Below are 9,730 nucleotides of genomic sequence, written 5' to 3' on the forward strand. Positions count from 1 at the left end.
CGTGGATGGGTTTGGTCGCTGGGAGGAGGACTGAGGGGGGGGGGGTGAGGAAGATGGTGCCTTTTATACTTATTATGGATGAAGGGGTATCAATCTTTTTATAATGTTTCTTACAGTAATAACAACAACAAAATCAGGAATCAAATATCAAGGCTCGTCCAAGAAAGCAGTAGATCATCGTGGGGATAGACACGGGACACAGTCACCATTCTCTGAAGAACTTCTGTGTCACTGTCTTAATCCACAAGTGGCATTTTCCTGGTACAATTGTCTATGGCTCTCATCTCTGAACGCAGAAGCCCTGAGCTCAAGACCGACCGAGGCCCAGCAGGCCGACTGCAGCCTCTGTCCGTGCCTTTCTGTGTACAGTGTTCTCGGAGCACGGCCTGCTGAGAGCGCCCCAATTTACATGCAAACTTGTCAGCCCAAAAGGCAAAGTGAAGGGGCTGTGTGCATTTGAGAAGTCAGTCTGTCCACCGTCAGCCAACACAGTGTGGTCATCTCTTAGCCAGGGTGCCCGGCTCAGCTTCCCTGAGCTGCTGGGCTGCACGTCCAGTGCACTGGGAAGGGCAGCTAGGCTGGGGGGAGTTTCACCCGCAAAGGGGAACATACAGCCCGCCTGGTCCCCCAGGATGACAAGACCATTCTGTGGTGAGAAAGGAGACAGGTCAAGGCCATATGGACTCTACTGTATGTCTATTTCTGTACCCATCGGAGCCACCCAGGAACCCACCCCGGAGGTCGGAGCAGAGGAGCCGGCCACTAACACAGCTCTAGGGAGACACCAAGCAGACACCGAGAGGGTAGAGCCAGAACAGCTCAGAGTCCTGACATCAAGTTGGTGGTGACCCAGGCCACAAGTCAGCAATTACCCAGAGCCGATCATAGAGGGCACCAGGAACCACCCCATCCCCATACAAGTGCCTGAGTGCGGGGATAGGGTCAGTCCGGGCCGGGCGTGGAGGGCTCTGAGCCCAGCCTGCCGTTCTGGAAAAGCGTTTCTTCCATTTCAGCCAGAAGGAATGTTTTTATTTTTCTGCTGGAGAAGGCAAGTCTCAAGGAGTCCAGGCCAAGTGTTCTTCAAGATGCCATGAGCTTTCCCCTCAGACAGGGAAGATTCAGCTCCAGCCCACAATCACTGTTGGGGCAGAGGCCACGACTGGCCTGCCATATGGCCCAACGTCGAAGGTCCTGGATAGATTGTGGAGTTCTCCTCCTCAGGTCCTGAAGGGCCAGAGCGAGCAACTCAGTCTCACCTAGTATGTCCCGGACAGAAGCAACCTCAAGGAGGCCTCTGGAAAGGGGACCGTAGGCTCCTTGGAGAGCTGGAGACCAAGGGCAGGCTGTGGGCACTGTGCTTCTGAGCGTGTCCCATTTGGTTCCTAGAAGAAGCTTACGGTATCTGGGCAGGACGAACTTGTTCTTGCTCTTGCAGAAGGAACAGTTCAAACATCACACCACGTGAACATCTGAACTTCCCGTCCAGGAGCCCCAAGGTATGTTGAGATCCTCCCTCTGCCTGGATGTCTACATGGCTCCTGGTGCCTGGCCCCACTCCAGTCCTGGGTGCTCCTCATCTTCACACCTTGTGCCCCATCGTCCTTGCAGTTGTTTATATGGATGCCCTTCTTTCCTGTACCTTCTCCATCTGGAGAACTTCTACTCATGCTTCAATACCCCCCAAGCTCCCCCACCACCCACATCTGCCCCGTCTGTGGGTCACTGCTCACACCTGCAGCCATTCAACGGGGAGGCAGAGATCGGAGCGATGGGGAACCCTGAGTAACAAGGAGCTACAATGAGTAGTAATAGGTAACGGCAAACAACCAGTAACAATGCTCCGAAGGTGTAAATATAAAGCAATATCCCCCCCACACACACTCTGAGACCCCAACAGCATTTCCGCACCTCAATCCTGGAGGAGAAGACAGGCTGAGTCACAAAGGACCCTCAGTGGACAGACCATGTATGTCCGGGCTTTTTTGAACAATTCACCATCCCCTGGTTCAAACACCCTAGGGCTGCAAAGCTCTGATGAATAGAGAAAAGTTCCCAGGCCCAAGGGTGGCTTTGAAATGTGTTGTTTTGCAGTTGCTTCAACATTGTGGACATTCATAAAATTAATTTGCTAAGAGAGGAGATAAATCCAATCTAGCGTTCCCATGGCAACACCTCCCAGGCCTCAGCGCCCAGTGTGGGAGCAAATTGGGGAATGTGAGTCTTAGATTTTTATGGGGAACCAGCTCTCAGGGCCCAGCTGCCCCCAGGCCATGGAGAAGGTGATTGAAGGGGCCTGGAAAAGCAGGGCTTGCACGCCCAAATCGAGGAATGCACAGAGGGGAACTTGAGCTGCTGAGACCTGCAGCTCCCCCTACCCCCACCCCAGCCCAAATCCTCCTAGGTTTTCCTGGAGAGCACAATCCAGGGAGATGTAAATTCTGCAAATTCTGAGGAAATTATGGGACAGCCGGGCAGTCTGCCCACCTTGAGAACCTGGTGCATCCTCGACACGCCCTTTCCTCTTTGCCAGGCCCCTGGGAAGGCGAGCCAGGTGTCTGGTGACAGGATTCTGTCCCAACTTTGAAAGCTCCTTGGGCCCCAGGCCTTTAGTGAGCACCCCTAGAAAAAAGTTTCCGCTGTCTCTGTAGGCAGCCTGAAGTTAGAGGCCTCTAGAGGCAAAGGCTGCTCAAGCTCATGGGCTACCCATGGGCGTTTTTTATCTTTGTGTCTGTCACCTCCCAGTTTTACAGTGCACAGGCCTGCAAGATGAACAATTCTGCTCCGGTCTGCTGAGGATATTTTCCAAGAGCTGTGGGGATCAGGTGTCTGAGGGATTGGCAGCTTCCAACAGCTTCAGAGACAGCTGGTGTGAACACACAGAGCTGGGGCCGGCAAGGAAAGAAGGCCTCCACCTGGGAGGGGCCCCAGCTCCTGCAGAGACTCTCAGGGGGTCATGTAAGCTGTGGGGAGGGGGGTGGGGTGGGGTGTCCTGCAGCCCAGCTCCAGCTCCCAGGGCAGGCAGGTGTCAATGACTCATCAAGTGTCTACAGGAGCCCTGTGTAGGACAAGGGTGTCCCTGCCAGGCTCCTCTGTGGATTCCCCACACCTGGGGGAAATCAGCTCTGGAAATTCACATCTTCGGCAGATCGGGAGTAAGGCAGAAAGAGGCTGCCATTGCAACCCACTGATGTCCACTCAGGAGAAAGCCAAGGGGGCAGGGAAAAACCCCATGCAGAGGATGGGGTGGGATGAAAGGATGGGGTGAGGGGGGCTCCGTATTCCTACTCCCAAAGGATGAGGCCTCACGCAGAAGGGTGTCTGCGACTGGCCACAGGCATAGTTTACAAAACAACTTGCTTTAGAAATCCACACGAGGAAGAATGATCATGATCACAACTAAGCAAACAGGGCGGGCGCCTGCCAGACGGACAGGAATAAGGACCCAGCACAGGAGGCAAGAGGAGCCTCCTCCATGCCATGCTTCAAGGAAAACAAAAGGCAGTAACTGAGAGCAGAACCAGAACCTCAGACAGCTCCGCTTGGCGCCTGCCAGAGAAAAGTCGTCTCTCGGAGACAGCCGGGCCTGATGCTGTGCATCTGTCTTAGAGTGGCCAGCAGACAGCTTCTGGCCATGTGGTCAACTGTGGCTGGAAAGTGCAAAAAGTCTCCTAGAATTGCATTTTGGTTCTGAGAGTCTCTGATTCCTGTGGACCTTGGGGTCCCACTGTGGCTTATCAAATTTGGTCGATCACAGAAGAAGGAGGAAAAAAAAGCAGGTTGCCAAGGAGACCACTGCAAATACATTTTACAATGCTATGAAAACCATACCTTCCTCTCGGGTTGGGTTACATTCCAGGGGCCTGTACAATACGCTGTTCATGTGAGCTTGCCCCTTCCCCCACCCTTGTCAACGGTGGGGACATTCCTGCACAATGCGGAGATCTCCCTCAGAAGCTAGTGCTGGTCCTCATCACCAAACCCCTCTCTGAAGAAGGTTTTAATGTAGTAGGGGCACAAGGAGCTCCCAGAGCGGAGGCAGCACCCCACTCTACCCCCCAACAACTTCTTGGGAGTTCTACAGCGGAGCCTGTTAGTTCCCAAGCCAAAAACATACTGCCTTAGTGCCAGGCACACCATGAAGGCAATCATGAAAAACACCATAATAGTCTTTACTGGATGAGCAACGGCAACGCCTGGATCCCAAGACAACAGAAAACACAGTAAGGGTCAGTCTCGCTGCCAGTCAAAGGCAGAGAGAGAGAGACGTGAATGAACAGAGCACAGGAAGCAGCGCCCACACACACTGACATCGTTTTTTGACATGGAGTCTGAGACACACGTGGCGGGTTACACATGCATTGGGTCAATGCCAGCTGTATCCCATGCAGAGACACTGGGATGCAGGAGTTGGGCAAAAGCTGGACACGGTGTCCACCCTTCGCTTATCAGTTGCGTATGTCTTTGGGCATGTGACAAGCCCTCTCTGCTTCTCCCCTGGTGTAGACTGGAAGGGAATGCTGCAGAGCATGAGAGCGTAATCACACACACCTGGCACATCCTAGGCTCTCCAAACTCGCCAGCTCGCCTTCTAGGATTAATCACACAATCCATTTAGGATGCCATCTCTGTCCTGGAGCAAGAGCATCGCTTGTCTCTCCAGTCTGTGAAGTCTCATTCGCTGACCCACCTCACACACACATTTTTATGATTTTTCTACATGTGGCCTTGGACTCAGTTCCAAGGGGGCTTGGTCCACAGACAATAATGGAGGATTGTCTGCATTAGCCAGAATTGACCATTCCCTTGGTTTCAAGACCATTCAAATTGAGGCTGCAAACTCAAACACCCCCAACTCCCTGCAGAGCTGCTGCAAAGAGAGAGGGCCAGGTGGGGGCTATGGCAAACTTGGGGCCGTTCTGCACCCAAAGGCATCTGCCTCTCACTGTGGCCTGACAGAGACGCAGGTCAGTGTGGCCAGATACATTTTTTTTTTGGGGGGGGGGAGATTTTCGCTATAGGGCGTGTGCGCTTGCCAGCCAGACAGAGAGAGACATAGAGACAGAAAGCGAGAAATCACCCTCCAGGGGGGATGGTCACGCCGCAATCCCTTCTCCTCCCAGGATCTTGAGCACGCACGCACACGCGCCCGGGGTGAGTTTTAAGGCACCGGGTCCGGGATGCGAACCGCGGTCAACTACATGGGAGTCCAGCAACATAGTCATTACGCTAACTGCTGGTTCCCACCAGATACATTTTTAAAGAGAAGTAAAAGATCAGCTTTTTATGTGAAAGCCCCTAGTTTTAAAATATTGACGACTAATCCAAATGTTAAAAAAAAAAAATTGTGCAGGCCAATACAAATTAGTCTCTGGGCCAGATTCAGCCTGTAAGCACCAGTTTCCTATCAATGAATATAAAACCTGGAGCAACAAAAGATATCTGTGTTTGCAGCCAGCACTTTGCTCTTGGCGCCCTTCTCATTGGTGGTAGAGTGGCTGGCACAGCCTCCTCCGTGTTGCTCACTGTCCATGCGAGGAAGAGGCTCTGTTTATTTATGTGATACCAGTGGTGATAAGGGATAAGAACAGATAAGCCATTCCCAACGTCAGTGACTTAAACCCTCAACTTGTCACTCTCACTCAATTCTGGGGGTTGACTGGGCTCCGCTGGGTGGAGCTTGATTGGGTGTCCACTGCAGTTGCAGTCATATGGTGTCATCTGAAGACTCAACTGGGCTGATGCTCAGGACTCACCCTTGATCGTGGCAGGTCGGGGCTGCTACTGACTGGTGCCATATCAAATGCACAACTCAGAGCATGGATCGCTGGGCTCTAGGAAGAGCATCCAAGAACAAAGCTCCAAGAGGCTGTTGTAGAAGCTGCAAGGATTCTCACAACCTAGGCTTGCATGTTCACAATGTCATTTCTGCCCCATGTAGTTGGTCCACCGAGTAACTGAGACCAGCCTAGCTTCAAGGGGAGGACAGTTAGACTCCCTTTTTTTCCCTGGAAAATACAGTCAAGAATTTGCAGCAAGCTTTAACATATCAGATTTGGAGCACAAAGAGTGGCTGTAACAGACTGATGGCTGAAGCATAAGGTTTTATTTTCTACCCAGAGAATGTTGGGCCCCTATGTTGGGTTGCCTGAAAAGTTATGACTAATTTTTTCTATGCAAAAATGTGTTATGACTTTTCATCATCCTAACAGATACCTAGAATACATGTGACACACTGTCGTTTTTACTGTCAGCAACAATCAGAAGACAGATTTTTGTGGAGCATCAGGGAGGTGAAAGGCCAGTCGGCACAGAAACAAAGTCTTATCCCCAAGGCTCCTGTAGGTGGGCACGTGCAGGCTTGGGTGTCTCAGGTGGGAACGTCACCTTGGCCTCAGCTGCAGCTGAGTTTGTGGAGTATGAATAACTTTCTGCTGGAATGTCCTTCAGATAACCACACAGACTCCCAGGCTCCACTTCCAGACTGGCAGGGGGGGGGTAGGAAGATTAAAAAAAAAAAAAGGCCTCGAAGACCCATGGGTCTCTTAAAAGTTCTAAAATTAAAGTCACAGGAAGGTTCTAAGTCAAGTCGTCACTTTTACCCAGGTGGCAGTTACCTAAGGCTCTTCTCTGTTACCGCACGTGGGACATGGTCAGCATTTGTAGCAAGTTCACAGTGTGGAGCCCTTGGAAAGAACACCCAGGAATCACTGCTAGGAGGTGAGAGGTTGGAAGACGTGGGTTTACTCCCCTCAAAAGTTCATCAGCCAGAGGCCTCCTGAACACCAGCCAGAACTAGTAATGTGTTCTGCCCATGGACTTATTCTTTCTACTTTTTTTTTTTTAAGGAAACATTGCAGGCTAGCCCTTGATGTGGTGGTTAGGGTGGCTGGATGCCATATGGCTGACCTCAAGGTTCAGCCCTGGCCCTGGTGGCTTGAAAAACATGCTGGGCTTATGTATATGCATAACCAAAATCCCAAAAAGGAGAAAGAGATGGAAAAAGGTTGTGGCGTGACCATCCCCGATGGGATGCTTTCTCACTTTCTTATCTCTCTCCAGCAAGTGCATGCAACCTCTAGCAAAAACTGAAAAGGAGGAGGAGGAAGAGGAAAAAGAAATTGTGAAACACTGCTGTGGAATGAGTTTCCCATTCTAAGGAGAAGTACTGCCTGAGAATTCTTCTCTAACAGGGGATTCCTTCAGAAATATTTTTGTAGCCTTCTGGTAATTAGGTTGGAGACAAGCATCACTCATTCATGAATGTATTCATTCATTCAACAAGCATTCTCTGAGGTCCTTCCCAGTGTGGGGATGTAAGAGGGAGGGAAGGAGGGGCTCGCTCTCTCTGGCCCTGGTGGCTTGAAAAACATGCTGGGCTTATGTATATGCATAACCAAAATCCCAAAAAGGAGAAAGAGATGGAAAAAGGTTGTGGCGTGACCATCCCCGATGGGATGCTTTCTCACTTTCTTATCTCTCTCCAGCAAGTGCATGCAACCTCTAGCAAAAACTGAAAAGGAGGAGGAGGAGGAGGAAGAGGAAAAAGAAATTGTGAAACACTGCTGTGGAATGAGTTTCCCATTCTAAGGAGAAGTACTGCCTGAGAATTCTTCTCTAACAGGGGATTCCTTCAGAAATATTTTTGTAGCCTTCTGGTAATTAGGTTGGAGACAAGCATCACTCATTCATGAATGTATTCATTCATTCAACAAGCATTCTCTGAGGTCCTTCCCAGTGTGGGGATGTAAGAGGGAGGGAAGGAGGGGCTCGCTCTCTGGGGTCCTAAATCCACACCATTGAGTTTCCTGGAGGTTGCTGCACCTTGTGGAGAAGTTTGAGGGTCTCAAATCCTCCAAGCCCCTCAGACCTTGGTCTGCTTCTCTCTATAGCCTTCTGAGTCTTCCCTGATGTGGGGCTGTAGCGGAGCCATGATGAGAAGCTACCTTTAATATGCTCCTCCTGGGAGGAACTGATGAGGATTCTGAAGGCACACGAGCCTGAGATAAGGACCCAAAAGAACGTTTTGAACGGGCAGGATCTCATCTGTGTCAGCCCTGCTTCACACTGTATCACAGAGGTGGATGAATGTCAACATACGAACTTCTCCATCTTCTAACCATCAACAGCATCAGCCATTTTGCTGTTGCTGCTATTATTTTAAACCTAGAAAAGGGCTCCTAAATTTGGTAATGTTAGCCAGACATCCACCCAGGGTTCAGCCCTTTGCTCACTTCCTTTTCTTTCCAACAATCCCAGGCAGCAGCGTCTGTTCTCTTTAGACGGCATGAGGAACTTCTTTGCTGTAGACGGCGCACTCAGTCACGCGAGCTCCTCCACCATGAAGCGCTGCTTTTTTCCAATGGCAAGATAGAGAGTGGAAGAATGTGCTTAAAGAGCATGCAAATATGAAATTCTTCTCACCCTTAAGGGCCAGAGAAGGAGGAAGTAAGCCAAACGGTGACATACTTTCAGCTCTGTGTAATTAGGAAAGTTGCCCACAGAGTGGAGGCGGGTCGCTCATTCATTCCTGGGTGCCGCCTGGGTGGGGGCCTCTCATGGAGACTCATGGCCCCTGAGTTGAAGGGACAGAGGTGCTAGCCAGCTTTGGGTTGCTGTCACAGGTTCATCCCCACATCAGCCAACAAGGAGAGGGTATCCCGTACCCACAGCTCAGCACCTCCCAAGAAAGAGCATGAATTCCCTCTGCCGTCGCCAGAGTGGAAGCTCACAATAAGCAGCTCAGCTCCACGGATTGCTCCCTGTTCTCACGACAGCTGCTCACCCCATCTGAGAAAGGCTAAAGTGCGGCTGCCACAGATTAGGGTCTCGGCATGTCCTGGGGCTGCACGGGGCGACCATCAACTGCCCCATGTAGGCATGGTGGGAGACAGGACAATGATGCATGTTCAGGCAGAGAAACCCACCACCAGCTTTTTCAAATTAAACTTTTAACTTTGTAGATTCGCAAGTGGTTGTAGGAAATAACAGATAACTCCCGTCTACCCTAAATTTACAGTTTTCCCCAACAACAATGTGTTGCAAAACTGTATTGTACCAAACTATAACCAGGATGCTAGTTATTTAAAATATGGATATGGATTCAATCTACCTTGCTCAGGTTCCCCAGTTTTACTTGCACTCGTGTGTGTGTGTGTGTGTGTGTGTGTGTGTTATTTTTATGCCATTTCATCTCATGTGTAAGTTGTGCACCCATCACCATTCGTAGGAAGTGACCCTTTAACTTCTTGAGGGAGAGAGACAGCCAGTGTGTCAGGCCATCCCCTACCTGCTTCATGTGGAAATTCCTGTGGATTGGCTCTTACCCCCAGGGAGTAGATAGCAGTGCAGGAAGGGAAGCAGAGGGCGGCGCCCACCCCAGCAGCACTCCCATCCAGGGCTCCCTGCCTCCCTCTTACAGATCCGTTGAAGATCCCATATCCTTGCATGACATTTGTGGGAGACAGGAATGGTTTATTACCTGTTGGTGATAATATGTATAGTATTCTCAACTGGACTGGTCTTAGAAGTATTTCATGTTAGGTAAATTCTCTTTACATGCCAAATGATGTATAGCGAGTGACTGTTTAAAAAACACATAATAATAATAATAATAATAAAACAATAACGGGGCCTGTAGGTGGTGTGTTGGTTGGAGAAGCTGGACTCCCACATGGCCGACCATGGTTCAAGTCCTGGACCTGACAACTTGCTTTCTCACTTTCTCTCTCTC

The 9,730-nt window shown here is 50.5% G+C and overlaps 1 protein-coding gene across 1 annotated transcript in view; it reads right to left on the reverse strand.

Annotated features, from left to right (window-relative positions):
* The window catches only part of PRKAR1B (protein kinase cAMP-dependent type I regulatory subunit beta), a 59,744-nt gene that overhangs the window by 20,577 nt on the left and 29,437 nt on the right, over window positions 1–9,730 (reverse strand). The window lies entirely within an intron of this gene.

The sequence above is a fragment of the Tupaia chinensis genome, unplaced genomic scaffold, assembly GCF_000334495.1.
Source record: "Tupaia chinensis unplaced genomic scaffold, TupChi_1.0 Scaffold000052_1, whole genome shotgun sequence".
Taxonomy (NCBI): Eukaryota; Metazoa; Chordata; class Mammalia; order Scandentia; family Tupaiidae; genus Tupaia; species Tupaia belangeri.